Source organism: Bidens hawaiensis, unplaced genomic scaffold (assembly GCF_021521415.1).
Source record: "Bidens hawaiensis isolate Kalapana, Puna unplaced genomic scaffold, B.hawaiensis_p1.1 tig00003356_1, whole genome shotgun sequence".
In the NCBI taxonomy this organism is placed as follows: domain Eukaryota; kingdom Viridiplantae; phylum Streptophyta; class Magnoliopsida; order Asterales; family Asteraceae; genus Bidens; species Bidens hawaiensis.
The window spans coordinates 1,913,596-1,933,387 of NW_027491185.1; the positions used below are offsets into that span (position 1 = coordinate 1,913,596).

General features: G+C 33.5%; 1 pseudogene; it reads right to left on the reverse strand.

Moving 5' to 3' along the window:
• Positions 1–15,282: 15,282 nt before the first annotated feature.
• On the reverse strand, positions 15,283–16,187 carry LOC143623232 (uncharacterized; annotated as a pseudogene).
• Positions 16,188–19,792: the final 3,605 nt, after the last annotated feature.

Sequence of the window (19,792 nt, forward strand, 5' to 3'; positions counted from 1 at the left end):
CCAGTATAATTACAAGCATCACCAATAAACAAGTGAACAGTATTTCATCAATTTTATGTGTGTTTCTAATTTTATTTTCAAAAAAACGGAGATTTCGTTCCTTCTCATTAACTAGTAGTTTATGGTAAATTAGCAACTGAACTTCTAACGTACGTTGTGAGATGATGGTTAACGTTTGGATTCATTGATGTCTTACTTTTGAAACTTAGCTCAATAATGTTTCGCACAGTATGTATTGAGTTGTTTTCTTGATGTTCTTCTTGGGTGAGTTAAGCTTGAAACGTCAAAGTCAGTATGAACAGCTGTTTCCCATTTTAGAAAAACTTATTTGCCTATCGAGGGTTACTTTCAAAGTTGTTAAATAAGTTTATGGTAAATTAATATTAATTTATATTTCTTGACTTTAGAAAGATTGATGGACAATCTTGAATGAATAAAATTAAAGTAAAAAGCCATCAAGCTAGCTTAGGTTTTTTTTGTGTGTGTATAATTATAGGTTTACTTTTCTTCAAACATCATCCATAAAAACCTTCAAAAAGTAAGTTAAATAATCAACCTTAAATATCTTGTTTTAGAAACCTCACAATTTATGATTGTATACTTTCTATTTTTCATCATCATTCAAGAGACTGATACTAGTGACTGCTATCTTACTTTGCCTAACAGAAAACTAATTAAGACGAATAATAAAGTAAAATAAATACCAGATATATTAATCATGTCTGAAAAGTAATTAATATTTAATCATCTGGATTATACTAATTAACATTAAGTTAAGAATATAATAATTTGGGAATTAGATTATAATAGAATAAATAATCTTATTATTGTTTATCGGACTTGGTACTTTTTTTTTGAACGGCCAACTAAAAATTTCATATATATAAGTATAATTAGTTAACATGACTCACTTTACATCCACCAAAAAAGAACACAACACCACAAAAACACCTAGCTTTTATGGTTACAAATTAAACCTACACCAACCCTCCCAGGATAAGCTAGACAACCTAGACCGATTCTTCACCCATAAATAACCAAATGTCTTTATATCCCCCACCACACTTGCGAGATGAACAGGTCTCGCGTTAAAAATCTACTCGTTTCTAGCTTTCCAAATGCTCCATATCGATACAAGACAGATTGCATGCCATACTTTCCTTTTTACCTTTGGGAAGCCCGAATACATGTACAACTCCAATAAATCTCGAACGCAAAAAGCGTATACCGAAGATTGCCCACACCAAGATGAGATAACTTGCCAAACATCTTGCGCGAACCGACACGAAATAAAAATATGCTCCACCGTTTCGTCTAACTCCCCACACATGGGGCATAAAACGGACCCATGATGGATGTTCTCCTTGCCAAGGCCACCAAAGTCGGTAACCTCTCCAAGCCCGCTCGCCATGCAAGTACACACACCTTTTTTGGGACCCAGTAATTTCAAGAAAATGAATAACCTTGAGATATTTGGACCTGATCCTCCATTTTTTGTTTTAGACTCTTCACAGAGAACTCATTTGACCCATTTAAATCCCAACACAACCTATCTTTGCTTGACTCAATTCGAACCCTTTCACATATTGTAAGGAGCAATCTTAATTCGTCCGCCTCTTCTTGGTACTTTATTAAGAGGTTTATCAAAGTATCAAACCTTTCTTCAAGGATACAAAATGTTTAGAATAAATAATCTTATTATTTATCGGACTTGGTACTTCATTCGTATTCGTATTGATCATATAAACATTTTTAAAATGTTTAAGTGCCAATATTTGATTTTATGTCATCTTAGAACATTACTTCAATTTTAGAAAAATGTAAAATATAAATGTGTAACATTTGAAGTGTATGATAATATTAAAATTAATCCATAAATTCAAAAGAAAATCTCTGAATTACATATGATTAAATACATAAATTTCGACCATTTGACAAATTTCGTATAATACACGGATTCAAAAGCTACTGTGTATATAAAATTATTTTGTTGTAAAAATAAATTACAAGTTGTACTTCATGTTTTTTTAACCCTATGTGAACAAATTGGGATAATGAGTTAATATGAGTTGGTGGGAGAAGATACTTGAAAAGATGGTTGCACAGAAATGGGCGATGAAGAAGAAAAACAGAGGGGTATGGAGTTAACTGGTAGTTCAAGGATTTGTGCATTTAGTTAGGACTCTTGTAAAGACATGAATATAGGGGTCACACGTGCAATTGTTATAGCTCTGAACTTGGCTCTTTACCAAGGCAAGCAACCCACCATTTTTTCAGCTTTTTCTCTCTCACTCCTTTAACCTCTTTCTCTCTCTCTTAAATAACATACCAAGCTATGTTAAAAAGTGAAGATAAATTATAGTAAAAAAAGTAAAAATCATTATGTCATGTTAAATTTTCACATTGGTAACGAGACTTCTTCCGTTCAAGTTTTTTTTTTTTTTTCTTCCGTTCAAGTGCTTAATGATTTTGCTTCATCGCGTTAATTAAAATAACACCACCACAATATATTTCTCAAATAATAATATTATTGGTAGGGTTTAGGAACTGTGAGATTTAAACAAACCTCATATTTATTTGTAAGAATAGAGAGTTTGATTTAAAAGATTCAGAGAGAGATCCTTGGCACCAGCACGACAAGACAACGTACAAACATACAAAACTAAACGATAATAAGATATAGAAATAGAAAGCTACTATTAACAAAAAAAAATACTTAAAAAAAAATATAGTAAAATAGGAACAAATATGGCATCATAACAACATATGGACACATAATGACATAAACATGAGTACTATCACTTGCAAAGTCCTCTAAAAATACATGAAGGAGAAACTAAACACCTAAAACAATACTCCCTAAAAATCCATTGTCAAAAATTATACGTTTTTATAAAGTCACATCATGGACAATGTTTTTAAAGGGTGCAACTCTAGGAAATATTTCATAGCCTGCTCATCCCAATTAATTGGACCTGCCACTACACCACCTCCCCTCAACAATGATGGTTCCGTGCAGTTGTCCGCCTCCTTTATCACATACCCAAATCATCTCAATCCCTTTATCTTTTATCTTGTTTGCTATACTGGCCATTTATATTTTCTCTTATTTCGTATCCGGACTAACCTTGTGTACTAACACATCCATCACTAAAATAATATTTAAGTTAAATAAAAAAATGAAGACGTCTGATCGGGTATTCCAATTAAATGAAAAGGAATTTTCTTTGATAGTGATGAGATCGGTCCAATACATGTATCAGTACCCGTACTCGATTGTAGTCATATTAAAAATCAATAAAACGAGTATCGATACATGTACGGAGTTTATTGATATTGTACAGGAACGAGTACACGTATTTCGGTACAATGCTTGTTTTTGTACCTTTTTTTTAATCTCCAATGACATCTTGGTACCGGTACCAGTGTGAATTACAAATTAGTTAAATCAGAGAGTTTGGATACTAGTATAGATGCCGGTACGCGATACAAGTACGTGAGATTAATTTGAAATGCTACACATGCTAATTAGCATTAAATTAGGCAAATAGTTTTTAGTAATTTTTAATTAGTTTACTCGTAATATAATATATGAAGTTTCGTTAGTGCAGGAATGCAATTTTTGTAATTATTAATTCTTTATTTAAGCAAATCACATACAATTCTACTTTTGTCAAATTGAAATCTTCCCTTAATTATAGCACTCTCTTTGCGGCTCATAAACAAGTTTAGATATAAACTGCACATAATAAGTATTATTTATTTGGCTTTTTTTATAAACTGTTAAACAAGTGTAGATATAAGCTATACATAATTTTATTAATGTTATTTTTGCACTAAATGACTGAGATTACATGTTATTTAGGCTTAGGGGATGGGGGAGGTTCCACATCCATCAGTTGCAACACTCAATAGGGGTGTGTCACATCACCCCATCATTTTCCATCACTAGTGATGAATTTTTTCCATCACTAGTGATGAATTTTAGTGGAGAGTGATGGTGTGATGGTTTTTTTATCTAATTCATCACCAACACAAAATAATAATAATAATAATAATAATAATAATAATAAACACCAACACTATACTCTTCATCTCCGTTATCACACTCTCTATCTCTGTCACAACGCCATTAAACTCTGACGGCCTTTCATTACTCGCACGCACTCAAAGCTGGTGTTAACTCCGACCCATCAAACTCACTTTCACCCTGGAAAGACTCCGACCTGACTCCATGCCACTGGTCCGGTATCACCTACAACTCCGACCACCGTGTCACCACCATAACCTTCCCTCGCTGGAATCTCTCCGGCTACCTCCCGTCGGAGCTAGGCGCGCTTATCTCTCTACAACACCTCAACGGTCGGCCAACAGTCAAATTTCTCGGGGCTTACCACATGATGGCAATCACGGCCGCACCCCTATCACGAGTGATGGGGGGACCGGCGGCGGTGTTCAAACACCCATCACGCATGATGAGGCTCCCATCACGGACCACCCCGTCCCCCCCCCCCCCCCCATAATAAATGTTAAGGATGTAAATCTATAAACTTCATAGTTTCGGTTTCACCTATTTAAAGTGCATGTAAATCTATCACATCTACGCTCCACAAGATTTATATTAGCAACCACTTGACTGGGAGTACACTACTAGGGCCGGCCCTTGGGGGTGGCAGAGTGGTTGGTGGTCACAGGCCCGACACCCCGCTAGACCCAATTTTTTTTAATTATATGTATTTTTGTTAATGCAATATGTATATTTAATGTTTAAACTCAATTATATAACAATTAGCTTGATTTAGCGGCAAAAAAATATTAAACCTAACCTAAATTAAGGTTACGAGTTCGTCTTATTTGAGATTGTTTAAACCTATTTTTATACAAAAGTTTTTTACACAACCCAAATTATAATCAAGTAAACCCATATAAAAATTAAATTGTTTAAACTCAAAAAAATACTTCTTTTACTTAAGCCTAAAAATGTCTTGTTTCAAAACTTTTTTTGTTTTCTCGAAGCCGACCATGTACACTACTTAACTTACCCCATGATGTCCGACTGAGGATGTAAAAGTAATTACTTAATCTAATCAACACAACCCGGGTTGTGTTCATTATATTGTCCATACTAAAGTGATGATTAATTAACAGTGCATGTCCTAATCAAAGCCCCATGACTTTTGCAATATTAATTAAATATATGTACAAACAAAGCATATTATCACTACAAGAGCTTGCTTGGCTGCTAATCTCATGGACCACTTTGAAAAGCATGGACACATACACACTATTTACTTAATTTCATGTGATCACCACCTACGCCTTTGGAATCTTGGCATAATATGGTTGCATGTTCTCTAGTCTCACCTTTTTTAATTCATTGGCCCCCTTTTTGATTGCTAGTGTCCAGGAAAGGCCGGTGTGTCTTGCATACCAAATTCGAAACTAGTTTTTTTCCTTAACCATTACTTCATATATGTATAAGAAAAATATAAAGTATGTCGAATGAAAGAGAATGCATAGTTACATCGCAGTATATATAAATGCATATTATTTTTTTGAACAACGAACGCACACCCTAAATTTAACTTAATTTTCAATGTTACCGGATATGGGTATAGTGCTTTATTTTGGATCCGTCAGTAGCTTGATTCGTTCTTTGTTTGTGCTCTATCTATACTATTGTTCTGCTAGCTTCTTGCTGAGTTATTTATATTATCTTTGTCGTTAAAGGAAAAAAAAAACTAGGGATTTGCTACACTTAGCAAAATACATGGTAAAAAGAAAAAAAAACGTTAGTCAATGATATCAAGATTAGAGGTGGGAAAATAAACCGGTTAACTGAACTGACTCAAAAACTGAACCGAAACCGATTATGTACGTAGAAACTGGTTTGGAACCAATTGAAACCGTCGGTTTGGAACTGGTTTGTAATTTTCTCCACCAAAACCAGTTCCAAACCGAAACCGGACAAAATTGTTCAAAACCCGAACCGAAACCGATCATAAACCGGTTTTGACTTTTGTTGACTAAACCGAACCGGTTTCAACTCAAACCGGTTTTGATAATCTTGAGTTTAAACTAATGCAAATTGCTCTAGGGAGATTTTTTTTAATAAATGAATGAGACGATTATTAAAAGGCCGACCAAGTTTAGTTTACCATTTGAATGAAGGCGATATATTTGGAATTGTTTGTGTTTGCTTGAGTCATCCCCTCCAACTGCTCGACATTTTGCTTCAATTAAGCCATTTTTTTATTGTTAATAATGCATATGTCAACGCTAATTTGTGTCAACTTATATATTGTCGGTATATAATTTTACGTTAATGTTCATGATCAAGACATGTAAAATTGACATTAAAACATACGTTTTTGAAACAACGATGCATTCATGTTCATACAATATTTAAGGAAGAAGAGAGTGCAAGCTTATTACCTCTTTATGCAATATTTGATGTTGATCTTTATTTGTGTAAATCTAAAGTATACATCTTCATACACGACCCGTTTACAGCAGTAATCAAATAACCTAGAATATCATATATATTTATTTTTTATTTGTAATGAAAAGATATGATATGTGTGCATGAATATAGTTCCGCATTATATTTAAGTACAAAGTATGTGATTTATATAAATAATTATGCACAATATTATGACCTGACCTATATAAATAATTACGCAATATATGTATATAACTACGCAACGTATATAAAATAATCACATTGCCCACACACACATATATATGTATGTATACACACAGTGCGTCAAATTTAGAAAAATAGCAACTTTCCTATCAAAATTTTTATAAAAACACTATGCAGAAGTTAAAATTAACTAAATTCGTAACTTATTCATAGTATATAACTATTTTATAATAACAAAATAAAACAAACTTATTTTTTAATCAGATTTAATTTCATCAACAAATTCAATATCCATTGACGATGCGGTCCATATTGGTTCTTAAACTTTTTACAACTTATCAAGTTCTAAAAATATCATTCACCTGGTTGTTTATTTTCTTTTATAAACTAAAATTATTCTAAACAACCAAATTAACTATATCGTTTATAACTGAAACCAAGTAGCTAGAACAATCTAAAGCCTGAAACATCATTATGTTTGGATCTAGCCGATAACCGAACCTACCTCAAGGTCCGGGAAGATCAATTATTTTGCATGAAGGAGAAAATATGTAAAAATTTAATTTTGGAATTTTTCTCTGTCGTAAAATAGAACAAATCTAGACTAACCTTCTAGATTGGACTACATTAGGTAAATTAAATTTTGGAATTTTTCTCTGTCGTAAAATTTGCGTTAGCTTCTTGGTTTTTTTCTTTTATTGTAGTAACTTTCTTCGTTAAAAAGAACCTAGGTCTTCTAGGAAACGAAATGACATCAAACATCTTAGAATGACTGATCAACAACCTTGACAAAGTTTCGAGAGGCCGATCTGAAGTCGAGAAAGTGATGCAAAAGAACACAGAATTTACTTACAAAGTCATTGTCAAACTCACTCTTTGGTTGCACCGGCCCTTCATCACACTAATTACAAATCCAATAATTTGGATTACAATTATTTGGAATTGATGTGATCGTTATTGATAATCTTGTGACAGCCTAAATTATTAGAAATATAAATATTGTTTCATTGAAATATGAAATATAATAAATATAACTATCAACTTATGTCAAAACTCAAAAGTACTAAAGACCCCAAAGTGAGCCCCTTGATCATTATGAGAGACCCATTTAAAGCATTGGTATAATAAACAGAAACTATACTTCTTATATCAATATTATTTATTTGTTATTAACGATAACACCCGGCCTTCAGAGTTCAGATGACATGTCATAGCATTGATTAGCAAGCGAATATATGAAATTGTTTCAAAAAAAATTTCCTAATAGTGTGAGCTCATTATCGAAAAACTTAAGGGATCCAACAATATACTTCTAATCAACGAGATCAGGTAAATAGTTGTTTGTGTTTGACATGTGGCTTTCAAGTGGTTATAGTAAAAACCAATGAAAACAAGGTGCAAACTTTTTTATTTTCGTTGGTATACACGTGATTTGATCCCAAGCGACTCCTTGAAATAAATTATGACCATGACCCCATAAAATTTTAGAATTGAAAGAAAACGTTGTTCAAAAATTTTAAATTTACAGATATGTAATTAAATGAATTAATTAACAAAAATAAAACTAAAACTGTTTTATACAACTAAATAAATAGCACGTTTCAAATTAAACTCATTAACACTTAAATCCAAATACCCGATATCCATTTATAAACAAGCCGAAATAACATTTAATCTGCCTATTTTTAACAACTTAAAAACTAAGCTAATAAAAATATGTGAGATCATATTGTTTGTTAATTGACACCGCCCGCAAGTAGACTTTTCAAATCATAATTTCAATTGACAATTCTATCAAAACGGTATCCCGCCAGTTGTACGGGTATGCACAATTAGTTTTATGCTCAATACAAATCAAAAACTCGAAATTCAATTTTTGGTTTTCAAAAGTCATCCAGAAATATGATTTTAAATTTGTAACCAAAAGCTAACAATCAATCTAAACCCATTTTTTTTAAACTTATTGGTTAATTTGAGTTTTAGTTTGTGAATATATGAAAATATGCATATGATGGAACAATTCTCGAAAGAAAAGTTGGTTCGAAAATTTTGGTATTATCTTTTTATTATGTGGCACGACCTAAACAAAAGACAAAGTAATATCTAGTGATAGACACTCGATCCTAAAACATTCCGAACCCATTAAAATAAAATACATTGTTTGAATGCAATATTCGAATAGAAAACCATGAATTTGTATTTAGCTCAATATTCAATTACTAAAACCGAATTCGAACCTTAAAATTCAAATTTAATGTTAATCAAATTTCAAGTTTTTCGAACCGCCTCCATTACTGAACTGACACCGTTAACTAAAAACAAGAAATAGTTGGGACTCATTTTGAAATTTTCACTTTCATTTGGCATTTGGGTCTTTAAGTTTAATGGGCTTGAATGGACTTCAAACCCTAATATTCTAACAATTGAAAATGATCAGTTTTGGGCTTATGGTCAATCCATATTCTAGAGTAGAGGACGAGGTGAATAAATAGGGTTTTTTCAAATACCCGGGTTCGGGTATGATCGGGTATTGTCAATAACCGAGCCGAATTCGGGTCCGGGTATGGTTTCTAAAAACCATACTCTATGTATCGAGTTCAGGTCGGGTATAGAACCGGGTATTCTAAAACAGGGTATTTGAATACCCTATTTCCAGGTTTTGAAAAAACCCTATTTTTGGGGTGTTTTAATGGTTTTTTTGGGGTACTTTTCGGATATATATATATATATATATATATATATATATATATATATTGGACTTTTTAAAGGGTTGCACCTTTTAGGATTAATTTTCCAGGTATTATTTGGGTAATATCAGGTATTTGAAAAACCTGGTTTTGGGTATTTGTAAAACCCGGTTCAGGTATGAAACTGGTACGAGTTTTTGGGTATTACCGGGTACAAATCGGGTCCGGTTTCGGGTACGAGTTTTGGTACTGAAATGCATACCCTATCCGTACCCTACGGGTAGGGTCGGATACGAGTTCGGGTATAAAAAAACCGGTTCCGGGTATTTTTATCAGGTTCGGGTTTTTATGCACCTCTATTGTAGAGTGTAGACCAACTTCAAACGTTAGTAGTTATAAAATCACTAGGATTGTAAATGAACCGAACGAACATGAACAAGGCCTTATTCATGTTCGCTTATTAAGCAAATAATGTTTTCACTAACACTTACCGAACGAGATTTTATATTCGTGTTCGTTCATTAAGAAAATGAATGTGTTCACGAACAAAAACGAACACAAATAAAATCAGCAGGTCTTAGAGATTGTGACCGATGTCTTCAGTGTGAATATTCATGAAAGCATGTAAACGAATCGAACGAACACGAACAAGAGCATGTTCATGTTCGTTCATTTAACTTTAAACGAACATGAACACTTATCGAACAAATATTTATGTTCATGTTTTTTTATTTAGAAAATGAACATTTGTGTTCGTTTATGTTCGTTTGTTTAGAATTTAAGAAAAACATAACTGTGAAAAGATAAATGAACAAATGTAAATGAACACCAATAAACATAAACGAAAACATTTAAATAGAACATAAATTAACAAATATAAAATCTTTAAGTAGATGACTTATCCAAATAATATTTAATTATTTTTTGTTAATACGTAAACGAACATAAATAAACAGACATAAACAAACATAAATAAACAGACATAAACGAATGTTTATGAATATAAATAAGCGAACGGAACATATATCCATGTTTGTTCGTTTAATTAAACCAACACAAATTTTTTGTTCATGTTCGTTCGTTTATAAAATAAACGAACATAAACAAACTTTCCACCGAACGATTCACGAACAGTTCACCGAACGTTTGATTCGTTTACAGGCCTAAAAGTCACTAAAAAGAATAATATTTTATTCTATCTAACTATCAGCATTTTAATTTACAAGTATTGAACTTCTTTCTCGTACCCATCATCTAGACACGCCTAAGAGTTGTAGATTATATTCTTTTTTGTTTAGTGAGTAATTATTTTTATGCTTGGGCTTTAGAATTTAGTTTGTTATTCGTTTGGTTACATATGCAGTCAATGAAAATAGAAAAAGCTTATATTCCAAACATTGAAGAATAAAAATGACAAGTCCAAAGCTCTAACTAATATATAAAATCGTGAGAATAATATTCAACTATAAGAAAAAATATTATATTTGTGTAATATTCACATAAAAGATGTTTAGTAAAAATGTGTTATGAGATTAAGGTGTGTGGTGAAAGAAATTAAAAGCATAAGCTTTCTTGGGTCAAACACGGGGTAAAAATGAGTCTATTGAATGGGTTGAACGGTGTATGTTTATAATGTTGCCGGTCAATTTTGTTAGGGGCGTTTGGTTTTATTACTTACTTAATTAATTAATTAATTTTTGTTTTTTTTTCTTTATCTTTCCTTGCAGTGGTATGTTTTGCTAAGCTTGTGGTTATGAAAGTTGCCTTAAAAAAATCTATGTATGAGATAAACAAATGACTTGTACAAGATTCTCGTGTTTGGCTTCACAAACATTGAACTTATCAAGAAGAGGATCAATCTATTTGATGTGGAATGTCTCAGTGCAAACGACTACAAGATTCTCATGTTTGGCATTATGTTTGTCCAACAAACTACCCAAAATGCTCGGGGCGGTGTGTAGGGAATTTTTCAGGCTGACGTGGCGATAGGCATTCCTCCATTACACACACTTAGGACTTTACATCGGTTTCCTAGGCTTCGTTTGCTAGGTCTAAAAGTTTATGGTCAAAACCGAAAACTAAATAAATTCGAATTCGGTTCAATTTCGTTTTCAAACAGGAAAACCTCATTTAAACAACAAGAAATTAAAATGTAATTTGGATTCCCACCCTTGCCTATGGACAAAAGTAATCATGCTTTTGTGGTTTTAACATGTTTTGTTAGTAGTTAGTACATATGTATGTGACAATGAAACAAAAGTTCTAGGTTTTAAATTCCCCACCCTAGTTTATTTGAACAGATTTGGGTTAGGTAACCCATGCATGGTAATTATTTGTGATATTTAATTTTTAGGGAAATAGGGTATATCGTGCAATTGATACATGATCAGTAAATTGTACAAAATAACGAGAACCATATCGCTAAACACGAACAAAACCACAAAACACAAGATCTAAAACAACCTTACGTGATCGAAATTTGAATCTTTCATATAAATATGCGCTATGCTTGCCAAAAGAACAAGCAACACAGTACTCAATAATTTTGCAATAGGACATGTAGAAAAGGCAAACTTGTACCATTGCCAACATGATGAGGTTAGGTCCATAGTAGGCCTTAGAATACTACTTTGATAGTAATGTTTCATCCTTCTTTCTTCCATGTTTGGATTTTTTGTGCATGGTAGGGCCGGCCTAATCTTTTTGCTTTTTGGAGGTTTAAAATGAAACAAGAATTCGAGACCCTTTTATTATTTTTATTGTTACAAAACAGAACAAACACGAATATGTTTCTTTTCAAATAAAGTAAGGGTCATTTTCATCATTTACTATGATTTTTTGTCTAACTTCAAACTGAAACCGAATGCCTTATCTAATAGGGGCTCGAAAGTCTTAGCTCTAATTTACTCCTTCTATAGACGTCCCTGTGTTTTTGTGATGAAAGGTTAAAAGTTTATTAGATCATGTTTCAATTGTGTGGTCCAAAGTAAAACATTTGGTAAAACTGAACGTGTAGAATTGTCCCATTTTGACCACCCCCATAAGGTTATGATTTCCTCTTCCACTATGACCTCCTATATTTTAATTTATTTCTGTTTTAACTTTAGCAAAAATACATTATATTATGTTCATGTAATGTTAACATAAGAGATGTTTATAGTATATAAACATGAGAGAAAACAAATGACTAAATCAAGATTCTCATGTTTAGCATCACAAACATACTAAATTACTAATAAACGCTGTACATGTTTTGAGGCATGGTAAACCATCTCTTAATCTCCTTTCTTAGTGTGAGTTTATCCAAGACTCTTAAAATGTAGAGCTTTAAAATCAATTTAGGCAGCCAAACATCAAATTGACATGTTTAAACATATATTTATAAAGTTTCTAAACATGTTTAAACACACATCAATTTTTAGCATGGTTGTTTCATAAAGATGACAATTATGATATATAGATGTTTTTGTAGGAAAAGCTTACAATGTATAATAAAAATGGAAAAATCAAATACATATTAAGAGGGTGTTTGGTTCATCAAATGTTTTGAAAGAAAAGAAACTGAATTGGAAATGATAATTTGAATGAAATACTTTGTAATTTTATGCATGACAATATGATTCATTAAATTCCATGAACCAAATGGGTCCTAAAGGTAATAAAATGATTCTAATGAATTCAAAGAAAATAGATATGGATGGAAGGAGGAAAGCCGAGGCCCGTGTTTGACGCACTCCCCTTAAAACATATTGGTGCGCCATCGTCGACGCCTTGCATTGGTGTGTCCTGCACTATAGACGCTGCGTGGTCACACTAGTATTTGACTTATAGTAATATACAATGAGTGATTCTCCTGGTAAACAACTTAAGTTTTGGTCCCACCACCTATGTTGGAAAAGTTCTCAGTTCATTCCCATATTTGGTGCAAATTTACGCCACTTTTATTGCTTCAAACACGAGTCGAGTATAATATCTCATTCATTTTAGCTCCGTTTTAGACACAGTTTGATTCATTACAAAGCTCTCACAACATAGAACTCAAACGAAATAGTTAGTACTTATATTAACCACAGTTAAATAAATATAAACATTTATTTCCAAAGTTGAAAAAAAACTCATTTTTAACAAAAGCTTTAATACAAAAATGATAGAATTACAAATTTTGTCCTTTAAAAAAAGCCAAATTACGGTTCGTATCCTTTTTTTAGTTTCCTTGCAGGCGGTGTCCTTTAAACATTTTTTTCCTACGCGCTACGTCCTTTACGCTAACTGGGTTAGAAAAACTCAGTTAAATACCCTCACGTGAGGCACATGTGAGGACATTTTTGTCTTTTCGTCTATACATAATTAAAAAAATATAAAACTCTTTCTCTCTCTCTTATCAAACTCTACTCTCTCCCCCTCCCCGCTTCTCTCTCTCTCTCTTAATCACCCACCACCACAACCAACTCACCACCACCAGCCACCCCCACACCTGCCCCCATCCATGTAGTGTTAAAGAGCTGCGAGTGCTCAAATATCTGATTCACATCATTAGATGCCAACTGCTTCACCAAAATGAACCACACTTACCAACATCCTCATCCCCAAATCTAAACCCTACACCGCCGGTTACAGTCTCCGGCGACATATACATCGGAGTTCCCTTGATTTCGTACTTCAAATCATCTCCGGATACCGTTTTCGCTCTTTTCGCCAACCCGAAATCGGCTATTTTAATCGATTCTTTCCCCCCATTATTAACTAATAAAATATTTTGAAGCTTGATATCACAGTGCACAAACCCATTCCTATGAATAAACTCAAGCCCGTAATATTGAATTTGTGTACCGCGGGACTTGAGTTTCCGGTAACCGGACTTTTTCCGATAATGCTCCACCGGAGGCATACTCCAAGGCAACATTATATAGCTTCTCACCGTTTTCTACCGTGACCGAATCCCCGAAGCATCGAATTATATCGGGACAGTCTTTTAGCTCTTGTAATATTATTCGCTCGTGTTTTAATGACGCGGAGTGTGACACGCCAAATCCAAACCCTACACCCAACGTCACCATTGTCATAGACTTAACAACCGCCGCTACAACCACACTTAACAACGACGACACAAGATCTGGTTTCCCATGACAACGCCAATCACAATTCCCTTTCCGGCACTCAGATCTGGGTTCCATCACATGTTATCATGTGGCTGCACTGCCGTTTTCGGTTTCCTTTATCGCCGGAACCCTATATCCACTCTCAAGACCACTGATTACCCACGTCGGCGGAGATTAGCCGATTGATGAACATGAGTTGTGTTGTAAGAGGACGAAGATTGGGTGGACAGTGGTGGAATGGTGGTTTTAGATCTGCTTTGTGCTCGCTGAAAAATCAAGATCTCCCGCTCGCCGGTAGTGGTTGCCGGAGGTTGGATGGGGGCAGGTGTGGGGGTGGCTGGTGGTGGTGAGTTGGTGGTGGGTGATTAAGAAAGAGAGAGAAGCAGAGAGGGAGAGAGAGTAGAGTTTGATAAGAGAGAGAGAAAGAGTTTTATATTTTTTTAATTATGTATAGACGAAAAGACAAAAATGCCCTCACATGCGCCTCACGTGAGGGTATTTAACTGAGTTTTTCTAACCCAGTTAGCGTAAAGGACGTAACGTGTAGGAAAAAAATGTTTAAAGGATACCGCCTGCAAGGAAACTAAAAAAAGGACACGAACCGTAATTTGGCTTTTTTAAAGGACAAAATAACTCTGTCCACAAAAATAACAAAGAAAAAATAAGGTGTTTAAAATTCTTTATTTTTACCTCCTTATAACTTATTTGTGGGATAAGTTATAAGCTACAATATTTTAGCTTATTAACATATCCACTCACATATAAAACAATTCTTTAACACTTTTTTAACTTTTTCAATAAATTATAAGTTATGTATGGACTAAAATAAGCAACCCCAAACACTCCCGAAGTTAATAATATTGGATCTATAATTACTCTCCTAACATTCACATGTTGTGATAGCACGTTACAATGCATAATTTGCAACTCTTTAATACAACTAGGAAAAAAAATGTTGTACCTAAATTTCAAAATGAAACCTACTTGGTTCCAATGGACATCATGGACTTAAACTCCTCAAAGTCAACAAACCCATCCCCATCTTTATCAACACCTTTGATCATCTTTCTACATTGTCCAAGCTTAGAATTGCTACATCCAAGACTAATGAGCACCCTTTGCAACTCCTTAGCAGAAATGAGTCCATTTTTATCACTATCAAACACCAAAAAAGCATTCTTAAGATCATCCTCCCCATCATCTTCCTTGTAACAAGCAAAAACAGGCTTGGAACCATCCATGATGGCCATGAACTCATCCAAGTCAATGAACCCATCTCCATTAAAGTCAACCTCTTTAAGTATACCTTGTGCTTCAATGGTGGCCGTTGACTTCTGTTGACCGAAAGTCAACAACACATTTGTGAGCTCCATTTGAGAAATCTTGCCATCCCCATCCATGTCAAAGAAGTTGAAGACTTGCTTGAGTTGACTTGAGACATCCATGGCTATGAAAGATGAGATGGTGTCAAGAGCACGTGACTTCCTCGTGGGTTTGTTGACTTTGGTCAACATGCTTAGTTTCTTGAGGAAATTACTTATGTTGGTTTGCAAAGATTTTGACATTGGAGATTAATTGTTGGTAGAGAAAATAAAATGAATGGTTACAAAAGCAAAGCTGTACTATGAAAGGAAAGTAACGTTGGGGGTTCGGAGAATTTTATGAAAAAATATAATAAAAAAAATAAAAAAGACAAACAAAAAGGTGGCACGTGTTCTTTTCATGACCTTTTCATATCCTTGTTCTTATTTTATGTTTATATATACCTCGGTTTAACGTTTGAATGTTTTATTTTATTTTGGTTTTAGGTTTTGCTGACAAGATATAAAAGTATAATTACCTGTGGTTTTACTTTTTGTGAAAAGTATTAAAACAATGACTACGGCGTGAACAATGGGGAAATAAGATAATGATGTAAGAATAAGGGTAATGGGGCGCAGATGTGGCCGTTGCATACACCACTACCCCTTAGCTGTTGACGTGGGCGTGGACGGCCAGGGCGAGCCGGTCCATGGGAAATTATAGCCGCTGGACATGGGGTGGTGAATATTGCCGTTGGGAGAAGAAGAAAATTAAAAAAAAATTAAAAACAAATGATACCACCTCCATTATAAATAACACCATTTTATAAAAATAACACATCAATCTCACTCCCTTTCTCTCTACTAATTTAAAAAACCGCCCTAAATTTCTCAAATTTATAATCATGTCGGGCTCGGGTTACGGTAATATCAACATCAACGACCCTCAATTTCCCGAAGGATTGAACTACTTGGACGACGAAACGTTTCAAAATTTCTTCGATATGTCACAATCCGAATATTCGGTCCCAGAAACACAACCGGAGCCGACACCGGCAAACCCACAAAAAAGGGAAGAAAACCGGTGAAGCGTATGGTCCATCGGCATCAGCTAAGCGGAAGTCTACTCCGTGGTCTAAAGAAGAGACACTCGCGTTGGCAAATGCTTGGATTGAAATATCCCAAGATCGGAACGCGGGTAAATTATTTTGCGATCTTTATTTTTTTAATATATGTTTTAAGTTTTGTGTGCAATTATTACTTTTTTGTTATTAATTTTGTAGCCGACTTTTAAAGAGCTTGAGTTTTTTGGGCCAAGGTTCGGGAATGTTTTTAATCAAGTGGGGAGTAGGGCTCGTACCGAAAATATGATATCGGTTCGGTGGACCGATACTCGTAAATTTTTATGATTGTTTACCAACCTACATAACTGAAATGCTAACCGAATATGGCCGAGTGGGTCCGATGATCTCTCGGTTTACCAATTCACTTGTGATGAATGGAAACAAGAGGTGTTTAGGAGGTACGGAATGGTGAAGACGTTTGACGAGGGCTACTTGTGGGAGTTGTTAAGGAAGTGCTCGAAATGGATGCAACTATGTGCGAAGGACTTTGCCGAACGGGCAAAACGTATAAAAACTAGTACGTCCAACACATACGTCTCTTCGAGCGGGTCGGAGAATCAAATTGACTTCAAACTAAACTTGTCCGAATGTCATTTGAAAGACCAAGGTTGTAGCTGCCCTTCGGGTAGAGATCATGGGAAAAATGGTTTGTGATGACAACTATAAAAAGGAAATTAAAAGTGGCCTCCTCTTGATTGACCCTAGGTAACATTATATAGTTAGGCTAAGGGTAGGGGGCTTGATCCCCCCAAAGTGATCCAATATATATACGACACGTAGACGCTGACGTGACACATGATCAAGCCCTAGAGGGTGTAGTGGTCCAGGTGATCGGGGGCTTGATTGAATTTTTTTTTTATATTTTTTTTGTTAATCACACAAATATAAATTAAAATATTTCATTAAAACATAAATAAAAAGGAAAATAAAAAACATAAATTTAAAATGCAACAAGCGATAATGGAGGAAGAAAAAGATCGTATTCGAAAGGAATTGACGACAAAAAAATAAAAACGCTATTTTTATGTATATTTTTAGAGCTTGTTGCATTTTAAATTTACGTTTTTTATTTTCCTTTTTATTTATGTTTTAATGAAATATTTTAATTTATATTTGTGTGTTTAACAAAAAAATATAAAAAAAAATTCAATTAAGCCCCATATCACCTGGACCACTACACTCTCTGGGGCTTGATCATGTGCCACGTCAGCGTCTACGTGTCGTAAATATATTGGATCACTTTGGGGGGATCAAGCCCCCTACCCTTAGCCTAACTGTATAATGTTACTTAGGGTCAAGTTATTCTATAAAGGGGGATAAAAATGAGAATTATGAGAAAGATTTCTAACCACACAAAAAAACTCTTTAAAAAAATAAACTCAAAAATCATAACTCAATATTTAATAAAAAAACGAAAAAAGTAAAAATGCAAAAAATGTTTCCATCGTATTTCTCGTTCTCATATAAAAAATAAAAAAAAATTAAAAAAGCACGATTGGTAAGTGAAAAAAGTCGTTGTGTCTTTTTGTTTATCGTTATGTTTTGTGTTTATTTTCGTCATTGATTGTGTCTCTTTTGCTTGACATTGTGTTTTTTTCTTTATATTGTGTTATATTACTCAATATTGTGCTATATTTTGTTTGGTATTGTGTTATATTTTGCAATCTATTGTGTCTTTTTTATGTATAATTGTGTCTTCTGTTCATTTTCGTCATTGTGTCTTTTATCTCGCCATTGTGTCTTTTCGTCAATTTTTTTTATTTTTTTGTATTTTTTAACGAGAATAGCGGAGAAAACATTATAGTTTTTTAATATTTTCGTTTTTATTTATATTTTGAGTTATGTTTTTTTTTATAATTTTTTTTAATTTATTTTTAAGGGGTTTTTTATATGGTCAAAAATCCTTCTCACACTTCTCTTTTTTGTCTCCCTTTGTATCTTAACTTTACCCATGTTACTTAATAAGAAAAAGAGTTTAAATGATAATAAACAGAAGGGAAATTGGTTTTTATTAGTCCAAACCATTGTCTTTTGGTCATTACCGGTCCCAACTAACGAATTGGTCACTGATGGTCCCAACTTTTAATGTATTTCTTCCTAACGGTCCGCGGCTAACAGAATCCTAACGCCGTTAGTTTTAGGTCGCCGGAAAAAACGTTTTTAACCGAGAAACTCAATTATAAATAAAAAACGAAAAAAAATTAAAAATCTAAAATGTTTCTGCCATCATTCCCGTTCAAAAAAATTGACGAAAAGACACAATGCCTATATCAAAGACACAATGACGAAAATGAACAAAAGACATAATTGTAACTATAAAAAGACACAATAGATCGCAAAATATAACACAATGCCGAACAAAATATAACACAATGTTGAGTAATATAACACTATAAAAAAAAAGACACAATGTCAAGCAAAAAAGACACAATCAATACGAAAATAAACACAAAACACAATGATAAACAAAACGACACGACTTTTTTCAGTTACCATTGTGTTTTTTTATGAGAACGAGAAAGACAGTTGAAACATTTTTGTGTTTTTACTTTTTTCGTTTTTTTATTAAATTTTGAGTTATGATTTTTTTATTAATTTTTTTAAAAATTTTAAGGAGTTTTTTTTATGTAACTAGCTCATCTTTCTCATTCTTGTTCCTATTTGTAGAATAACTTGACCTATAAGTTATAACTTATAACCACACTAGATTTATTAAGAATACACGGACCCTTTAATAACCTTTATATCTTGTATCAATACTTTGATATGTTGATAAAAAAAGACCATAAAAGTATCAAACTAGTTTGTTTTTGCTTATATATATTTTAGATTTGCGGCAGTCACATTCACTTGACTTGTTACCGTCTTTGTTTATGTACCAAGTTGTTGTCTCCGCAACTGCCGGTGTATGAAAGATTCAGTCTTCAAACTATAT